We start from the raw sequence: 20,304 nt of genomic DNA on the forward strand, positions 1-20,304 counted from the left end.
CTGGAGGCTTCCCCTTCTGTGGAATTCCTGGACCCTGTGCTCCGCAGGTGGCCGATGGCCCATGATGCTTGTCAGCATTTGTTCTGCTCCACCCCAGAAGACCCATAAAGAAACCGTCCTCGGCCTCTGGGCTGCACATGACAGGGAAGCACCTCTTGTGACATGAGTAAATGCCGCCAAGCGGGCCTGGACCCTGTGACAACCTCCCTGACATCGTCCCTCTGTGAGGACATGGAGGAACAGATCACATAGAGGTGGGCCATGTTATACATGGGATCACGGTTGGCAGTCTTCCTCGACCTTTGATTTCCAGTGTGGGTCCATGTTGGCCTTACATATTGCTGTATGTGATGTTGTTTCTCAAAACTTTATGCATGCCAATAAAGACAGTTGCTACAAAAAAAAGAAGAATTTCACCATGGATTTGCTTCCCCTCACTCATGCCCATATCATCTATTGAGATGTAAACAACTCAGTGAAATCACATCCGCACTACACCAAAAATGTATATGCTACAAGTCGGACATCTCCCTAAACTCTTCTTTTACCTTTACAGGAAAACACTGTGTTGCATGTTGCCAGAAACGGTCTGCAATATACTGGAATTACTTGATCTTCCGTCAAGTACAGAGGGCAGAGGTACTAATCACCATAACAGATCACAAGCTTAGTAGATGTCCCTCATACCTAAGGCAAATTGAGCAGCACGCAGAGACACAACCATGAAAGAGAACAGTGCCCACATGCCTCATAGGACGGCTGACATTCTGATGCTTTGCCAAGATCTTGGACCCTTGCCATAATGCTTTCTCTGTTACTTCTTGAAGCAGTTTTTGCAAGTGTATGCCTTTTATGCCCCAAACCGGATAGCTTGGAGTATGTCTTCTCTCTCCCCACCACCAGTTTTCCCAGCACCAGGGATGATAATATAGGGCAGTCTTCGACCTATGATGGAGTCCCGACAGGCTCAGGCCTCACAGATTAATAACCTGAATACTGCCCCATATTTAGAGGAATGATCCTAAACTTTCTAGTAGACCTGTTAGCCAGGCCCTTTTCTAGTTTTTTTCTTTGTTATTTCTTTCATTATATTTAATGTTTCTTGTTTACAGGCTAATTATAACGCAGATATCGATGGTTCTGGGCATGGATGGGAATGACCATTATTAAGAAGACAGATATGGGGACAAATGACACACTTGGGCAACAAGGGGAAAGATTTGTGTTGTGTGAGTCGTGAGCAAACAAGCAATTTGAATTTCTGTTGTTGTTGACCCTAAATGTGCAAGGTTTGAACTCCCAACTAAGTGATGATTTTGAAATAGCTACAATATAATGAATATGACATTGAATTGCAAGAGACACACCTCCTTAAACAATATGCACATCAGATAAAATCATACTGGTTCCCACTGAGAATACAGTTCACATGCAACTAATAGAATGAAGGGTTTGGTGATATTGCTAAAGAGGGACTTAGATTTTCAACTCAGTACCCTCACACAAGCCAAGAGGGGAGAATGATGGGCATTAGAGGCAACATACAGAATAGAGAGCTCTCCATCTTCTTAATATATGGTTCTAATCATGACAGAAATGCTTTCTATCATTCTCTGTTACCTCCTATCAAAACCTTTATTGAGGGTTACTGATCATAGAGGAGGACTTTAAGTCTGTATTACATGAATTGCTAGATAGGTAAATCACTAGACATCTCACAGACATAGGCCTTCCTTACAACCCTGGTGGAAAATCCCACTTACCGCCATGCCGACGGCCGCCAACATACAGTGACTGCGGCGGTATTCCGCTACGGGTATTATGACCCACACAGAGAAATCCACCACAAAACAGACAGCCACACAAGTCCGCCAGACCAAAGGTCAGTGATAAACTGACGATAGCAAAACCCACACCGTCACACCAACAGGAATACGCCTGCAGTATCACGACCCACGAATCAACGCGGCGGTCTTTCAACCGTGGTAAACCATTGGCGGTACACACAGCTGCGCTCAAAATACACACACACTTACAAAACACCACCACATTGGACAATTCAAAATACACACATCTGACACACATACACACACTACACCCACACACCCAATCCAATATAAAACACACACCCACATTACCCCCAACCCCTTGCAGCGAAAAAATGTGAACAAGCAGAGAGAGAAAAGCAAAGATCACACCATCATTCAGAGGCATAGAACACCATCACACATACACCATCCACGCACCTCACAGCACACACCCCAACACATCACCCCACACATCACCTCACACATCACTCACACCACATCATGGCACCTCAAAGACACCCCAGGTTTTCTGAGGAGGAGCTGATGGTCATGGTGGAGGAAATCATCCAGGTAGAGCCACAGCTATTCGGATCACAGGTGCAGCAGACCTCCATTGCAAGGAAGATGGAGCTATGGGGGAGAATTGTCGACAGGGTCAGTGCAGTGGGACAGCATTCCAGAACCAGAGATGACATCAGGAAGAGGTGGAACAACCTATGGGGGAAGGTAGGTTCAGTGGTTTCAAGACACCAGAGTGTACTGTACAGAGGACTGGCGGTGGACCCCCACCTGCCCCCCACAAGTAACAACATGGGAGGAGCAAGTCTTGGCGATAATGCACCCTGAGGGCCTTTCAGGAGTAGCAGGAGGACTGGACTCTGGTAAGTCAAATCTTAACTACTTTATCCCCCACCCTACCTGCATGCCAGCACTAACTCCTACCCCTACCCTCACCCCCATCACTCCAACACCTCACATATACCCCACTATCACAACTCACACATCCCAATACCAAGCCCTGCATGCAACAACAATGCATAGACACCCATCACAGACCCGCATGGACACCCATCACCACAGCATGCCCAGTAGAGAGACTCACCCAACCCACATAATCACCAATCACACAAGGTCAGGGCGACAGTGCAAGCACATTAATACAGGGGAACACACCCATTGCACAAGATGGCACGCACAGATACAATACCAGTGCATTTACATCCCAATAGGACCCGTACCCAACGTCTCCAGACAGGAGGTGCCAGCCATATACAGTCCCCCCACAGAAGAGGACCACAGTGATGGCAGCAGCTCTGCACGCCTGGATCACGATGACCAGCCTGGCCCATCTGGGGCCTCTGGACAGTCGGTTCCCTTCCACAGTCGCAAACCACCACAGAACCTCCCCCCACAGGAAACACCAGCACAGCACTCACCCAGCGGGCCCATGCCACTGTCCCCAGGACACGTCACTCACCAGTGTGTCTACCACTAAGGGGACCCCAGGCAATCCAACTAACCCAGGACGATCAGGGACCTGGGGTCAGTGGCAGTGGGCACACGGTTTCTTGGGACAGAGGCACAGGACAACAGGGAAGCTGGGAGGACTGCTGTTCGACAGGGGGTGGACAGGCCCAGGGAGCGCGCTCTCCAGGAGGCGCTCGCCAACATCATGGGAGCATACCACCATTCCCAGGAGACAATGGGCACGGTACTGGCCAAGTTTCAGGAGACCCAGCGGCTGCAGGAGGGACACTACATGGGGCTCAGGGATGACCTCACCAAAATCTACACCATCCTGGCCACCATAGCAGGGGTGCTGGCTGACATGGGCAAGACCATGAGGGAGGCAGTGGCACAACAAAGGGCCCCTGACACTAGCCAAACCGAGGAACAGCCTTCCACCTCCGCCGGTGCAAGTGGACAGGAGGCACCGCCACAGGAAGAAGAGGCCACCAGCACCACACCCCCTGCAGAAGGAGAACCACCCCGCAAACAGTCCCTGCGATCCAGGCAGAAGACAGAGAACATTGCCAAGACACCCGCAAGGAATTAAGACTCTCCTGATTGTCACCCTTCTGTTCCACTATGTCACCCTGTCCAACTTGAACTGGCATTACTCCCCTTCCTGTGCCCCATTGGACACTGCACCTGTGATACCAAGAGACTGGACTCTACTATGGACCTTCCTCCACCATCACCCCAGCTCCTTACACATACCCCTATACTCATTAGCCCCTAAATAAACACCCTTTAATCACAAACCAATCTGGAGTCAGTCTGATCTTTCACAAATGTATTATTACAACATTAGCAACAAATAGCAATGTAAATGTTCATTTCCTCATACCAATGTATGACAGTTGTTGGGCAGCAGTACATATAGCAGAAGGCAGAATGTGGTACCCAGATCTGCAAAAAATAAATCCAAAGGGAACATTCAGTGTCCATAAAAAGAGGTGAAGAGGCTGACATGTACAATGCCCTACAGTATTCTGAAATGTGAGGAGGAGTTACAGTCCCTTACCTGTGTGTCACTGGAAGTACTGCATGATTATATTTGTTCTGTTGTCAATATCTTCTTCCTCTACCTCCTCTTCCTCACTGTCCACAGGCTCCCCCGCTGCCACAAGACCATCACCAGGCTCACCCTCCTGGACAAAAGGCACCTGGCGTCTCAATGCCAGGTTGTGCAACATGCAGCATGCCACGATTATCTGGCAGACCTTCTTCGGTGAGTACTATAGGGAGCCACCTGTTAGATGGAGGCACCGGAATCTGGCCTTAAGGAGGCCGAACATCCTCTCAATAATACGCCTAGTTCGGACATGTGCCTCATTGTAGCGGTCCTCTGACTTGTCCTGGCATTCCTCACTGGGGTCAGTAGCCATAAGAGGTTGGGGTAACCAGAGTCACCTGCAAATTTCGAGGGATACCTGTTAGACACACACACTTCCCCATACCCAGACACCTACTAATACTGTGTGGGGACCTTGGACTCACCTATTAGCCACACCTGGTGCCTCTGGAGTTGGCCCATCACATAAGGGATACTGCTATTCCGCAAGATATAGGCATCATGCACAGAGCCAGGATACTTGGCATTCACATGGGAGATGCACTGGTCCGCCAAACACACCATTTGAACATTCGTCGAATGGTAGCTTTTTCTATTTCTGTACACTTGTTCATTTCTGCGGAGGGGACTAATTCCACATGTGTACCATCAATGGCACCAATGATGTTGGGGATATGTCCCAGGGCATAGAAGTCAGCTTTCACTGTGGGCAAATCCTCCTCATAGGCGAACACGATTTTGCTGCGCTAGTGTTTCAGCAGGGCAGACAAAACTCTGGACAACACGTTAGAAAACATTGGCTGAGACATCCCAGATGCCATGGCCACTGTAGTTTGAAAGGAGCCACTTGCCAGGAAATGGCGCACTGACAGGACCTGCACTAGAGTGGGGGATACCTGTGGGCTGGCGGATAGATGACATCAGGTCTGGCTCCAATCGGGCACACAGGTCTTGGATTGTGGCACGATCAAGTCTGTATGTGATTATGATGTGTCTGTCTTCCATTGTCGACAGGTCCACCAGGGGTCTGTACACTGGAGGATGCCGCCATCTCATCATCTGCCCCAGCGGTTGTAGCCTATGGAGAACGGTGAGCAGAGGGTCATTTACCACATAGGTAGCACAACTGTGTCTGCAGTAATGTTAGTAAATCTGTGTGTGCAATAGTTAGTCCGTATATGTGCCAATATGTGCTGAGACGTAGTTAGGTTCCATGCAATGTGCACCCCTGAAATGGTGGCTGCCTGACTTGTGAGGAGGGACAAGGGGAAATGAGGTAAATGCGCTGGCGTTGTGCAGTGTCGCAGTAGGCGGTCGAAGACCGCCGTGCAACTCAGCATTGGTTATCATTGGGCCCTTTGGGTTCCAGGAGCCAATGGCCATGTATGCCGACGGTGACGGTACGCACCGCCACGGATGTGACCGCCATTTTCTATCTGTTCACTCACTTGATACCTGACCATCAACAGGAGAGGACCTACACTGCAAGTCCTGCTGTTACCTGAGTCTGGAAGGCGACAATGTGTCTGGGGAAAGGGACCCTGCCTTCACTGCGGAGGAGTTGGACAAACTGGTGGATGGGGTCCTCCCCCAGTACACGCTTCTCTACGGTCCTCCAGACAAACAGGTGAGTACACTGTGAGCATGATGCGTGGGCAATGCCTTTTTGGAGTCGTGTGTATGGAAGCCACATGTTGAGGGGGGCTGAGGGCTGCATGTGAGGATGTTCAGTGTATGTGTGTCAGGGCATGGGTGGGAACTTGTGGGCAATGGATATGACGGTCCGGACGGGTGAGTAATTTCCTTTCCTCCTGTACTTTTCCTCTAGATCAGCGCCCACCAGAAGAAGGGTATTTGGCGTGCCATCGCCAAGGAAGTGCAGACCCTGGGGGTCTATCACAGATGGAGCACCCACTACTGCAAGAGATGGGAGGACCTGCACCGCTGGAGCAAGAAGATGGCGGACGCCAAGCAGGGGCTGGCATCCTGACGTGGAAGGGGTGCCTGTCGCACCATGACCCCCCTGCTGTTCCGCATCCTGGCAGTGGCCTATCAGGAGTTGGATGGACGCTTGAGGGCATCACAGCAGCCACAAGGGGGCGAGTACAGTGTCATAAAGCTGACTCTGCACGGTTTAGGAGGGATCTGGCTGGGGGTGTGGGCTGTGGGTGACGCAAGGCCAGGGTGGTCATGCCAGGGTAGCTCCCTTGTTTGCAGGCTCAGAAGCACCCCTACCCCAATGGTACAGTTGGACCTCTACTAGTGTGCAGGGTCCTGTGGGGGGGTGTGCATATGTTGGTGTTAGGCATTGTACCCCATGGGGTGGTGGCTACCATAATGACTGGTTGGGCAAGGCCTAGTGCACAGGACAGCTCTGTGTGTGTTGTGTCTGCCAATGGTAGTGGTGTTGCTGGCATTGACCATGTGTGTCCTCTGTCTTTCCCCCCGTTCTTGTTTTGTCACCCTGTCCTTGTGTGCATTAGCATCTTCTGGCAGAGGAGCAGAGGCACCGGCGACGGAGGGAGCTGCATCCCACATGGCCCAGGAGGGTGAATCCACAGAGGGTGAAGGCACTAGTGGGACGGGGGGCAAGGGGAGCTCCACGACGTGGACAGGAGGGAATACCAGTGACAGCGACTCCTCCTCTGATGGAAGCTCCCTGGCGGTGGCAGACACCTCTGTGCCCATCCCAACAACAGGTACAGCCGCCACCCCCCACCAGCACTGCCCTCCCAGCAGCCCCTCAGCATGTTTCCCGTGCCCCCTCACCCAGGAGGTTGGGCATCTCCTTTGCCCCAGGCACCTCAGGCCCTGCCCTAGTCAGCCCTGCTGCCCTCAGTGAGGAGGCTATTGACCGCCTGAGAACCCTCACTGTTGGGCAGTCAACCATTCTGAATGCCATCCAGGGTGTCGAGAGGCATTTGCAGCAAACAAATGCACACCTGGAGGGCATTCATTCTGGCATGGCAGCCCAACAGAGAGCATTTCAGGCTCTGGCCTCAGCACTGATGGCAGCCATTGTCCCTGTGTCCAACCTCCCCACTCCAACTTCCATTACCCAGACCCAATCCCCTGTACCTCAGCCTATCCCAAGCACACCATCAGACCAGCATGCACACACATTAACAGACAAAAGTGGCTCAGAAAAACAAAAGCACCACACATCACACAGGCACTCACACAAGCACCATGCACACATACCAACATCCACTTCCTCCACTGTGTCCCCCTCCTCCATGTCCTCCACCTCCCTCCCAGTCTCGTCTCCACTCACACCTGCATGCACTACATCAGTGGTTCCCGATCTGTGCGCCGGGGCGCCCCAGTGTGCCGTCAAAAGGAGCCAGGGGCGCCGTGCACCAAGGGGTTTCAATTTCGAATTGAAGAAATAATCGCTGCTTAACATCTAGACAAATTTGAGGTTTTCAGTATGAGCATAAAAACCGCTAATGTTTTCCACTAGATGGCAGCAGTGTATTATTCTTGAAGAGTGCAGAAGTGAATGTTACTAGTCCCTCCAGCCTGCAGCAGCGGTTCCTGCTCTGACCTGCGTTTCAGCAGAGAGATGGAAGCCTCAACTGCTACAGCTTTGGATGTGTGAGAAATGTGGGGATGGAAGCTGGGCGCAGGGCTTAGACAGTCCTCTTGAAAGGTGCTCAGAGGCTGACGCTGCATTTCTTCTCCTATAAGGCAATCAATGAACTGCCTGCTAGCCGTATAAAGCCAGTGCCATCACTTTCTGGCCTGGGCTAGCCGTGCCTGGTCTTTTACAGGATACTTTCTAGGAATGAATGTAGATTTAAAAATGTTTTCCCTTTTTTCCCCCTCTCTCACTTTGGCCCTCTCTTGAGGATGATCTCTCATTTCCTGTCCTTGCACCAATAATTACCAATAAAGTATTTATTTGGTGTAATCAGCTTACTTTGGGCATGACAAACTGCAAAAGATAAATACAAAACAAATGTATGGTACAAACTTCTATTGTCCCATTCATAACCTCATAAAACCATTTCTAGAACACCTGAATGATTGATTGTGAGAGCGATTCTCTCAAACAAATTGACATTTTCATTTTTATTTAAACTGACAATAAGAAAGCAAGGCAGGATGAGTCCTTATCTTATTGTCCATTCAGGGTTCACCTTTTCTTATTTTATAGGGATGCCTAACCTCCATAAAAGACAAAGCAACTCCAGTCACATGTATGCCAGCCAAGAAACTGAAAAATGCTCTACTATATACAGTGTCTCCTGACATGCAAGTGTAAACATTTTTATTCTTCAGTAACTGGGCATGGGAGGAAAATGAATGGTAGTGTGTAGAGAAAGTAAGGAGTTTGTTGTTTACTCAACTCTGTGAAGGAGAACTTAGTAGTGACCCTACCTCTGCCCCCCTACATGCCCTTCAGGTAGGTCAGCAACCCTGGTAGTGACTCAGATTCACACACATTTCTTCTGTGGCTTGGCCCAAACTATTTTGGAGCGAACACACCTTTTTTAGGGATTCGAATGGGCCTAACGGGGAACAGCGACCACTACCAGTAGGTTAAGGGAGCCACGGGTCAAAAAAGTTTGGGAACCACTGCCCATACAGGAAAGATTTTTTTGTTTATGTCCTCATACACCTCAAAGCTCCTAAATCAGCTCCACAGTTACTCTTTGCACCCTCTCAAGAGTAAAGCAAATCATGCCGTGGTAGAAAAAAATATCCATACTGACAAATCTGACGTGGGGGGGGTCGTGGGGGGAATAATCATTGGACATTGAAATTCGGACACCTGATCTTAAACCCTAACTATTCTATTATTGCCTCTCTTGACCTTTTTCCCAATTTATCAAGGGGGCCCACATTTCCTCTTTTCTCTGATTTAAACCACCGGCCTCCAAATCCATTCTTGCACGATAGAAGAGAGCATGGAGCCAATCCATAAGAAGGGGGAGGGGGAGATTCCGACAGGAATACAGGAATCCATACAGGAAAGATTACCTCCTCCGTGTCCCTCTTGCTATGTTGAATCATAATTCTGACTTTCCACCAGGTCAAAATGATGCTTCATTCCTGAATCTGGTTACACCAGGGCCATGCAGACTCCGCAACTTGCTTGACAATAGTCAGCTGCGGTCGCGGGAGGAAGGTAAAGCCTCATTTTCATTGAATTAGAACAAAAGGTTTAAGCTAATACAGGTGATGCACTTGGCAGGTTTGGGTAGGTAACGAATTGGGGTGGGAACATGAGTTGACACCGACTGTGGCACTATTTAAGGAGACCTGAGCCTCAGGACCGTCACACACCTGTTTTAGGCCATGGACCTAAACACTGAACCTGTGCAACATGATTCTATAAATATATGGGAAGAGGAATGAGTGGCTGATTTGGAAGAAGAGGTGTGGAAAGCAATATGATCTAGGGCTGCAGTTGTTTCCATTTGTACTAGATTCAAACAAAGTACCTTCAAGGTCCCTACTTTATGATATTTCACCCCAGACTCAGGGCCATATTCAGAACTGCTGATGTGTGCTTGAGGGACTGTCAGCAAGTTTGCACAATGTTACAGATTTGGTGGTCCTGCCCATTGGATCAGTTATATTGGGCAGCTCTGCTGAATCTCCTAGAAGAAATTATAGGGATCGCTTTCCCATTGGACCCTGTAGTTATAATATTGGGCCACTCACAAGAAGATAAAACATATCCTATACATTTCCCTGTGGGTCTTTTGATCACATATTTCATATTGGCAGGCAAGGTAACATTGTCACTAAGGCTCTCATTATTCTAATGAGTCTACTGTATTTTGAGCGGCAGAATCACCTACGTTGTGTGAGACTATGTCTGACCCACTACAGGTGACACCTGTCGCTCCAATCCGGGTTTTGCTCCGGCTAACTAGCAGTGCCTCATCTCTACTCAAGGACAGGGATGATTGGGCAGCTGAGCGCATGACATAACTGATTTCTCAGGGAAACAGTGGTCACTCAGGTCTCATTAATTTCTCTCGGTTACATTAGTCTCACATGCACAATGATAATCAGAGGCAGTATATGTTTCGATAATGTTTTAATGAAGCGACTGCATCTTAGATAGCAAAGCATGGGCTGCAATAACCAGGACGATACAGCATGACAGGATTAAAATTGTGACAAGGAGAGTAAAGCATAGAAATAACGCTACCATATTGTCACTAGAGTTAATAGACTAATTTCTACCTAGCTATAATAGAGCACAGCGGGTTAAGCTCTAATTCTGCCCTTCAGGTTCCCCTGGGAAGACATCATCCCCCATACCTGAGCAAAGACCTGAAGTCTGCATAAGCAGCTGTAGTGAAGCATTCGGCAATCAGCATACAGTCGTGGTTCTCTGGCTGGAATCACCATCTAACGTATAAGGGACAGGGAAGTGTTTTTATAATAAAACAACTGATGTTCTGAGAAAAATGTCCCTACGTAAGGATGTGTTTTTTCTGTGAATTTCAGTAACAAAACTTTATACCACGTTCACCGGCAACCTATCTCTCTGCAGCCTTGGAAGAAGCACAGAGTGAGCAAGAATGTCTTGTTTGAGGACAGAGTGCTGGGCTAGGCAAAAACTGTTAGAGAGAAAATTAAACAAGACCGTAAAAGTGGCTATTGTAACAATAATAAAGCAAAACGTTCTTAGACGGGAGCAAAAGAAGTGTGAGGGGCAAAATGTTTGCTTGAATTGGGGCAGAAAGGGTAGGGGCTAGAGTTGGACTGCGCAGGACGGAAACAGTTCCTCCGATTTTGAACAAGGAGGAGCTAGAGAAAAAGGTGGGTGGGGTAAGCAGGACCATAAGCACGCTAGAGAAAAATGGGAACCTGTAGTATACCCACGGTAGTAGGAGAAGTAAGCATTCGAGTAGCAGTGGAGAGGGAGCTTGTCATCCCTGGCTAAAAGTAACCAGCAGTTTGTACAGTCAACCAATATGTCATCTCCGTGTGAACTGCAAAACAGTTTGAAGCTTCTCTTGTCGTGGCATGCATAGTACATTCTACAATGTAGCTTATCACCATAAACATGTCAAAGTGTGTCTCATGGAAAAACATGAGAAAATGAAAAGGGTAGCATTCTATGGTTGCATCTCCTTTCATTGCTCACAACGTACCCGTTTTTCATGTGCACCTCCAGGAGCCTGCCATAGGTACCGAAGAAGCTCCTGATCGACCTGGTAGCTTAATCTGCCAATGTACTAATGTGGGAGAGGGGAAAAGCACATGTGCAAAGAAACACACACAAACAGAGGCATGCACTGCAGCCACAACATGTGTCCACAGGCAGGTATAAACAGTGACAACTCACACAAGTAGAGGTATGCACTGCTACAATGGCCATTTTCAGGCAAGCTTGAAAATAGCAACACACTGCATGCACGGTCACCCATTTAAACAAAAAAAGTAGTTCAGAAAAAAGATGAAAATGGTTGCTTTGCATGTTTAAAGGTAGTTGGGCGGTGCACAAGGGGAAAAAGCATGACATATGCATACCCTTCACAAATGAGGAGAAGGAAAAATGGCGTGACTGTGCTGCTAGCAAATTGAAAGCCTATGGTCGGGATGAAGCCCACAACAGTAGCTAACAGAATGTCTCGGTTCAAGACAGATCATGTGCGCTGTCGAGAGCCGCGATCTAAAAAATGGAGGCCACCTTAGACACATTTTAACTCCATTTTGACAACTTGACCCTTGTCCTGTATGGAAGCGGACCAAAATAATGGAGGGGAGAAATAAGCCTACACCTTGAAACACAGAGAAAAGGGATGCAGACAACATTCTAGAGGACGGTTATCCCAACCCCTTATCAAGAATTAAGTCCCATTGCTTTTTCCTCCTCTCTCACTTTTCACTCACAGGATCACATCTATGATGATACATCTAGGGCTGGGGAAACATCATTAAGTGCAAACCACAGTCACTTTCAGAAGGAGTCTTCTTTTACCACATGGGGTAATTTTCACCTCCACTCCCAACTTAAACGCACACACTATTGGTTGGGGGTCATATGTCCAATATAGGCCGGGCCCTCCAGTTATTGCCTCTGGCATCTTCTTATTGAAATGTTGACTGGAATACGTATATAATATTATATATGAATTTAAAAAAAAGTAACATTTTATTGACATTTATTAGGCAAATCAAAGTGAATGTATTTGAATGCCATTATGGCTGACTCGATTTGTTATTAAATAAAATAGTTTCTGGTGGCTTTTACAGAAAAAATAGAGCATTTTAGAGTACAATGTAATCACAGATATCTGACGTTTACAGATGAATTGTACTGAGTTTATTCGTGCACAGACATGAGCTAATTTTCTCATGCAACTTAGAGCTTTCCCTCAGAGCCTATGGTTTTGCCAGATCCAATTTCATAAATCTCTCCTCAAATTTCTGACTCTGTTATCAAGCGGCCTAGAGTTACTGCTTCAAATGGGGTTGTCCACACAGGGTTTTGAAAGACATTATTTTGTATTAAGATGATGAATACTTTATTTAAGTATTTCTTTTATATCTTGATATTTATACACAAAATGCATTACATTCTTTTAATTTCCTTAAGAATGTGTACTATTTTCTCACAACCCTCAAATGAACTGCAGTGTTCATTTAGCATTGGGACATTTTTAGGTCCTGTTTGCAACAGTGCTTGTGCTGCATGAGCTCATGCTTGCAAGAAATTCTATTTACAACACGGGGCTTTTAGCTCACCCATTACTTACCATTTGTTGGCTCCATTGTCTCTCTTACGTTCTGCCAGCTTCACTTCCTCCTCTTTTCTCAGGAGCATGGACCACGTACAGATTGATTGTATTTGATTAGTGTCCATCCCCTACTGCTGGGTTTGCTGGGTTTGAGGTACTTTGCTTTTCGTATTCCCAGGTTGTTGCTTGCCCTTTGTTTATGGCCCCGATTGTTAGTGTTGCTTTTTCCCCCTCTAACCCCTGTTGTCCTTGTGGCTTCCCCACTCACGCCCATTGTGCCTCTTGCTTTTACCACCTTCCACCCCTGTTGTCTATGTTGCTTTTACCCCCTCTTATTCCCCATTGATCGTGTTGCTTTTAACCCCCTCCCCTCCTTTCTTGCTGAAAATTACCCTTCCCCTGTTGTCCATGTTGCAAATTCCCCTTCTCCCACCCTGTTGTCCGTGTTGCAAGTCCCCCCTCACACTCCTGTTGTTTGTTTTGCTCCACCCCCACCCACCAGAACACAAAAAAGCGATATGACGTAGCCACCACTGGCTGTCATAGTATTTTTTTTTAAACTTTATTTGTAGCCATGGCGGCAGCCACACTCTCGTACAGCATGGGTAAAATACATTAACAAGGCTAATAACTTTCGCATAGGCGAGGCCTAATGGCTTTGCCATTGCTTGTTTCTCATAGTCAGAATTCCAAAGTGAAGACGGCGCATGAACTAGTTGACTGAAGGTAACCATAGAATCTGAAAATACAAATAAACTGTACGAAAAATAGTGTGATAGTCGTGACAATAACAGTTTTTATCAAAGTGCGTTTCATGGATAGCTCTTTTAAACCACATTGTGTATGTGCATGGCCTCCAGAAGATTACTGCACATCAGTCTGAGAGTTCAGTGATTGCAAAGTATCTAAACAATAAAACGCGTGTGAGACTTTCAACTTTAAGAGTAAAGTCATGCTGTGGCATTCTACAGGGGTTTATGCTTTGGAAACATTTATGAATTTCTTTGACTCAGAAGGAATAAACATTTCTAATATTTTAAATGATTTAAAATTAATTATATTTGCAAAATATTCTGAATGTATTTCATAAAAACCACAGTAAAGCAGTTCAAATAAATAGCAAAGAAAAAAGTATTTTTTAGCAACATTAATTCATTTTGTCTAAAACATCCTAAACATATGTATTTATATACTTCTACAAATTTAAGTACATTTAAAAAAAAAAAAATACTTCTACACCGATCTTCATACTTTCACGATTCATAGGTTTATCTTTAAAGTCATCTTCACCAGGTCAGCAGAAAAACAGTTGCAAGACGAAAATAATATCCCCTGTTATAATGCAGTTCCTTAACTAAATGAGTATGCCTATCTTCCAAACAGTCTATTGCTGTCTAAGGCCCAGATTTATGAGAACATGACAGAGCACGATGCGGCGCCAAATTTGGCACTGCCGAGCTCTGTCATTTTCAAAATGCAGGGATTTGATAGATTACGGCACACCCCTGTGTTGCCCCCTGCGCGCCGCTAAAGTTGCTGCCTGAGCGCCAACGCAACCACCCTTGCGCCACAGTGCAAAGATGGCTGCGCTGCAGGGGAGATTGCTTTTGTGCAGGAAGGAACACCTTCCTGCACAAAAATAATCTTCAATGGTGATAGCTCTTCCTATGTATGCTGCAGAATGCAGCACACATAGAAAGAGCAAAAAACGAGAATTGAAAGCATTCCACCTCATTGCGCTATGCTAATGCCACCCCTGGGGTGGCGTTAGATTTCGGCGCTGCCTCAGGTTTACGAAAACTCGTAAATTTGGGACAGCATCAAAATGCAATGGGTATTGCTGTGGAACGCCCACAGCAACACCCATTGCACGCCCCTCCACGCAAAGTGCTGTGTGTGAAGGGGCCGTATTTACAAGGTTGCATTAAGCCACAAAAAGTGGCTTACCTCCACCTTGTAAATACGGCACAGTGCATAGCGCCACCAGAGAATTACTGAAAGTGACACTCCAGTGTCAATAAGGCCTTGGAAATCTGTCTCCAAGTTTGGCAGCAGGGTAACTGTGATACAAGGCATAGGTCTACAATGAAGAAGAAGATAATAACTCATATATGTATCATAATGAAAAAATATAAAAGTATACTACCTCCCAAGTAGTTGGGGTAAAAATTAAAACATCATTATTAAATGTTTTTCTCTAAAAGAAAGACAGTGACAATGGAGATGGAAACGGAAGTGAATCATATCAATGTAAAACTATTCAGCCTGGAATTTAATGTAGGATGTCTGTCTTTTATACAGATATAATGACTGGGAGGCGTTAATTTCTTTACTGAAGTTGGTTTTTATTATTACAAACATATTCCGAAGTCCGAATGTACTTGGGTAACAAAACGTCGACACTACTCACTTGTAATAACGTATTTTCATGTGTGCAGTGACATCGAAGCACCCTACTTCCTGCACACTGCTAAGTGAGGGCTTTCTGGTCGCTACAATGCCAAACATGTAAGGAGAGAGACCCTTCATGCCACAGCTACTTCTGTAAATGCTGCAGGCCATGAGCTCCAGCACTACTTGTCCATCCCACCTCCTGCTGCTTCAGAAAATACATGCTGCTGCTGTCAGTCCTCGGAGCTCAAGTGGCACTTCCAAATAAATGCATGTTGCTTCTGGCAGACTTTCAGAGCTCCTCAGGCAAAATTCGGCCTTCTGCCACTGTTAACATGTTCCTTGTATTCCCGGGATGATCTTCAGCACCCTTTCTCCTGCCCTCCTGACAGCCACAATTAAGCCTGAATGGTAGGAGGGGATTTTCGACCTAGTATATCCGGTGTTCCAAGATTATCTGTGGCAGTTCTGGGTGCAAAAACATAGTTAATCTTAAGAAGTGTCCTTGGTCAGATGTGAGCTTTGCATCCAGTTATGTTGTATGTGCGTTCTGGGATTGTTTTGTTCAAGGCCTGTAATCGAATAGACTGACTAGCGATCGTATGATTGTCTTATTGGGAAAAAACTTGAAATTCTGTGGGAGGGGGCAACAACGTCATTATGTGGAATTACCCACCCATCTGCTGTAAATTATTAGTCACCTTGGAATTCCGTGACTGCTTAAAGCCACTGAGCCTGCAACCTTATGTCTTAATCTGGTAACATAACTATTCTGTGACTTGCAGTGTCCTTAAAATGTAAAGGGGAGGGGGCACATTAACTAATATACAATACATAAACATTATAACTTGTAGAGCACTACTATTGTTTCTATTTTGTGCAATTGCTTTTGACATCAAAATGAATAATTTTGTGCCGATAAGGAAATAGTTGAGTAGGAAATAGACTTCCGTCCTACATACTCCAAGTGTATTTTTTCATGTTTTATAACAAAATAATGACTACGAGATATTAGATTTTTACAAATGTCTTTGTTTTGCAATTTGTCAGCGTTAATTCACATTTTCTATGAGATATATTTTTCGTGATTTTAGTACATATTGAGAGTTGTGCCTTCACAAAAAAACAGTAAAAACGGTCCATACTATGTCATTCATAAGCGTTGCCTTTGTGCCTGACTCTCTTTCAGGCTCCTGGATGCAACCCTTATTTGCCAGTTCCTGTTAGACAGTGTATTGATTTTAGGCCCTGTTGCTTGGATTGCCTTCTCTCGAGGATGCTCTGATACAGTCAAAAGAGGTCTTGGAGATGTTGAGTAGCAACAGCCATCCATTAAGGCAAAGCTGTTTACCACGAGAGACCATATTTGACTGCAAAACATTTCAGCCCTTCCATCAATCATCTTATTTTTAAAACACTGCTTGTCCATCGTACGACCGGATCTGCTGCGCACACATTCCATGATGTCCATTCTAAACCACAGCAGATTTGAACTCAGAATAAAGTGGGATCTTTGTCACAGGCTAGTCTATCTATGCTAAAGAAACAAGTGATCGTAGATCCCAGTTCCCAAAGGTACGTTTTTAAGTGTAGAACTATGCACGTATAGTAGTAGTACACTTCTACTGCGCATACTTATATACTTGGTTGCAGTTCACAAAACAACATATTTAAAATACGCCTACATGGGTTTAAGTGTTGCAGATGTCTCCGAGTCATGTAAATAATGGGGTATGGACACATGAGGCTCAAGCTTCCCACTTGGGGCGACAAATGCAAAAAGAACAGATGATGGACGGAATGTTGAACAGTGCAAACATTCACCCACAGTCACAAAGATCTGGGTTTAATCCATCATTTTTCTGCCCACTACGCCACCCCAGTTTGGACCCAGCCATATGCAAACTGTTCTTTTTGCATTTGCCACCCCAAGTGGAAAGGGTATGCCCAGACGTGGGTCCTGTGCTCACTATGCCACCAGATTTAAGCTACCCTGGCTGAAGAGGGGTGAAACCCCGAAAACGGTCCCAGAATGCTTGCCTCTGGTCTAGGGGGGACATGGTCTGGCAGTTCGGGCTGGACTGTTCCCATGGGGAACAGGATCAAAACTGATTTACATATGGCTGCGTCCAAACTGGAATGGCATGGTGAGCAAAAAAACTGATGGATTAAACCCAGATCTGTGATTGGGGGGTGAATGTGTGATTTGTTCTGCATTCCGTCCATCAACTGTTCTTTTTGTGCAGGTTAAATAAATAGACCAGAATTTTTACCCATTTCATGGCTCTCAACTCATGTCACCCTCTCCACAAGCAGACAGATTGTCCGAATACACACATAGCCATACATCCCACACATACCAGTGTCACACAGCTTGCCTGTCCCCCTATACATGCAGGAGGTAAGGCAAGACAAATTTATGATTAACTGTCCAACGTTACCAAGCCCCATGAATGCCACATTGCCAGCAACAGCAGCAGAAACTGCTCCACTGCCTGTGACAGGGCCGCAATGACTAGAAAATCACAAATCCCTGTCACCCACACAGACATGTGTCACTGCTATAACTGTCACAAACACACATAAGAAATATGTGCACATTATTTTGTTTTGGCTGACCACTGCAGTAATTGTAATTAGTCTACGTATGTTGAGACAACATTCTACCTCGTACGGCAAGTGACAATGAAATGTCCTCATAAACATTTATGATCGCCATTTACTTGTCATTGTTCAGGCCCTGATTTACCAGCCTCACCGGCCACCTGCCACCTCTGCTACTGTTGTATTTCTTCCTGCATCATGATGTGACCGAACTCTTGAACCAAACTGATGACAGAGGCTGGTAAGCTAACATCCATGTCAATGTACTTGCCCATGCGTGTCTTCCTCCGTGTACATTTCATAACTGTACCACTGTAAATGAGTAACCCACAAAGACACCAATGTTTGGTATGTATTAGCAATAAATATCTGATGTCTACCACATATACCCTTTACTTCATCAACATGGATGTCAGGGATCCCAAGACTGCACTGTTAGAAAACTGCCCAATATCATCTTGATAGTTTTGTGCATAATTTTGGAATGGAAAGCATGACTGCATCTTTGAATTGCCACAGCAGACTAACCTACATCTGAACATGACACAAAGATAACTAGTATGTTCATGTACATTTTTTCTACTAACTTATTCCAAGAATGTTCCATTTACTAACAATCATATTCGGGTATGTCTAATATTATCTACCTACCACTGTGCCGTTATCTGACATCTTGCTTCATAGTACCCCTCTGTCCCTGTATCTGTCTCGCACATCACAACTTTATAGCTGCAATGTGTGTTTGATACACAATGACATGTTGCCATACCTACATACTGATGGGTCCTGTGAAATATGACGTGTCTTTATGTGCTCCTCTTCAGGTGTGCGGTAGCCTAACACCCCCTGTTGACCACGCTTTGGTCGCCCCACCAGTCCCTATTAACAGGCATCCTGCAAGGAGCAATTTGTTTCTCTGCCATGCATCAGTCAAGTATGTCTGTGGCCCTCAGCCACTCACTGCATTGTAGAAGGATCTGAATTTTTTTGGCACCCTTTGCTACCTGAACCATAATTATGTACAGACCCGATGTCAATGTTTAAGGCATGTAATGAATCCCCATTTGGCATTTTACAACATCCACACAAGTCATCATACCTGTCACAATTGTCCACATTCAAACTGCCATGATTCAGATGCATCATATTGTTCAATTTATAAGCTGTGCATTCATTGTTGGCACTCAGAAATCACCTGGGGCAGCTTTAAATAGCAGCTGATGCCAGAGGGCCCACAAGAAAAGAAGCATCAATGGCATTGGTGTAGGAAGGTAGCCTCTTTCTAGCCTTGTTACCCCCACTTTTGGCCTGTTTGTGAGTATATGTCAGGGTGTTTTTACTGTCTCACTGGGATCCTGCTAGCCAGGGCACAGTGTTGATAGTGAAAACCCTATGTTGTCAGTGTGTTTGATATGTGTCACTGGGATCCTGCTAGCCAGGACCCCAGTGCTCATATATTTGTGGCCTATATGTGTTCCCTGTGTGGTTCCTAACTGTATCACTGAGGCTCTGCTAACCAGAACCTCAGTGTTTATGCTCTCTCTGCTTTCTAAATTTGTCACTGCAGGCTAGTGACTAAATTTACCAATTCTCATTGGCACACTGGTACACCCATATAATTCCCTTGTATATGGTACTTAGGTACCCAGGGTTCCAGAAGATCCCTATGGGCTGCAGCATTTCTTTTGCCACCCATAGGGAGCTCAGACAATTCTTACACAGGCCTGCCACTGCAGCCTGAGTGAAATAACGTCCACGTTATTTTACAGCCATTTTTCACTGCATATAAGTAACTTACAAGTCACCTATATGTCTAACCCTCACTTGGTGAAGGTTGGGTGCCAAGTTACTTTGTGTGTGGGCACACTGGCACTAGCCAAGGCGCCCCCACATCGTTCAGGGCAAATTCCCCAGACTTTGTGAGTGCAGGGACACCATTACACTCGTGCACTATACATAGGTCACTACCTATGTATAGCGTCACAATGGTAACTCCGAACATGGCCATGTAACATTTCGAAGATCATGGAATTGTCACCCCAATACCATTTTGGTATTGGAGTGACAATTCCATGATCCCCCGGGTCTCTAGCACAGAACCCGGGCACTGCCAAATTGCCTTTCCGGGGTTTCCACTGCAGCTGCTGCCAACCCCTCAGACAGGATTCTGCCCTCCTGGGGTCTCGGCAGCCCCGGGCCAGGAAGGCAGAAC

General features: G+C 46.1%; 1 protein-coding gene across 3 annotated transcripts in view; it reads left to right on the top strand.

The window, feature by feature from the left end:
- The window catches only part of NCOA7 (nuclear receptor coactivator 7), a 934,107-nt gene that overhangs the window by 38,411 nt on the left and 875,392 nt on the right, over positions 1–20,304 (top strand). The window contains exon 1 of one of the 3 annotated variants that reach the window (XM_069234810.1): positions 18,248–18,333. The exons of the other annotated variants lie outside the window; for them this stretch is intronic. The gene's annotated coding sequence lies outside the window, so the exon portion shown is untranslated. Of the gene's footprint in view, positions 1–18,247; positions 18,334–20,304 lie in introns of those variants that run through there. 3 annotated transcript variants of the gene reach the window in all.

Source organism: Pleurodeles waltl, chromosome 5, assembly GCF_031143425.1.
Source record: "Pleurodeles waltl isolate 20211129_DDA chromosome 5, aPleWal1.hap1.20221129, whole genome shotgun sequence".
NCBI classification, from domain to species: Eukaryota; Metazoa; Chordata; class Amphibia; order Caudata; family Salamandridae; genus Pleurodeles; species Pleurodeles waltl.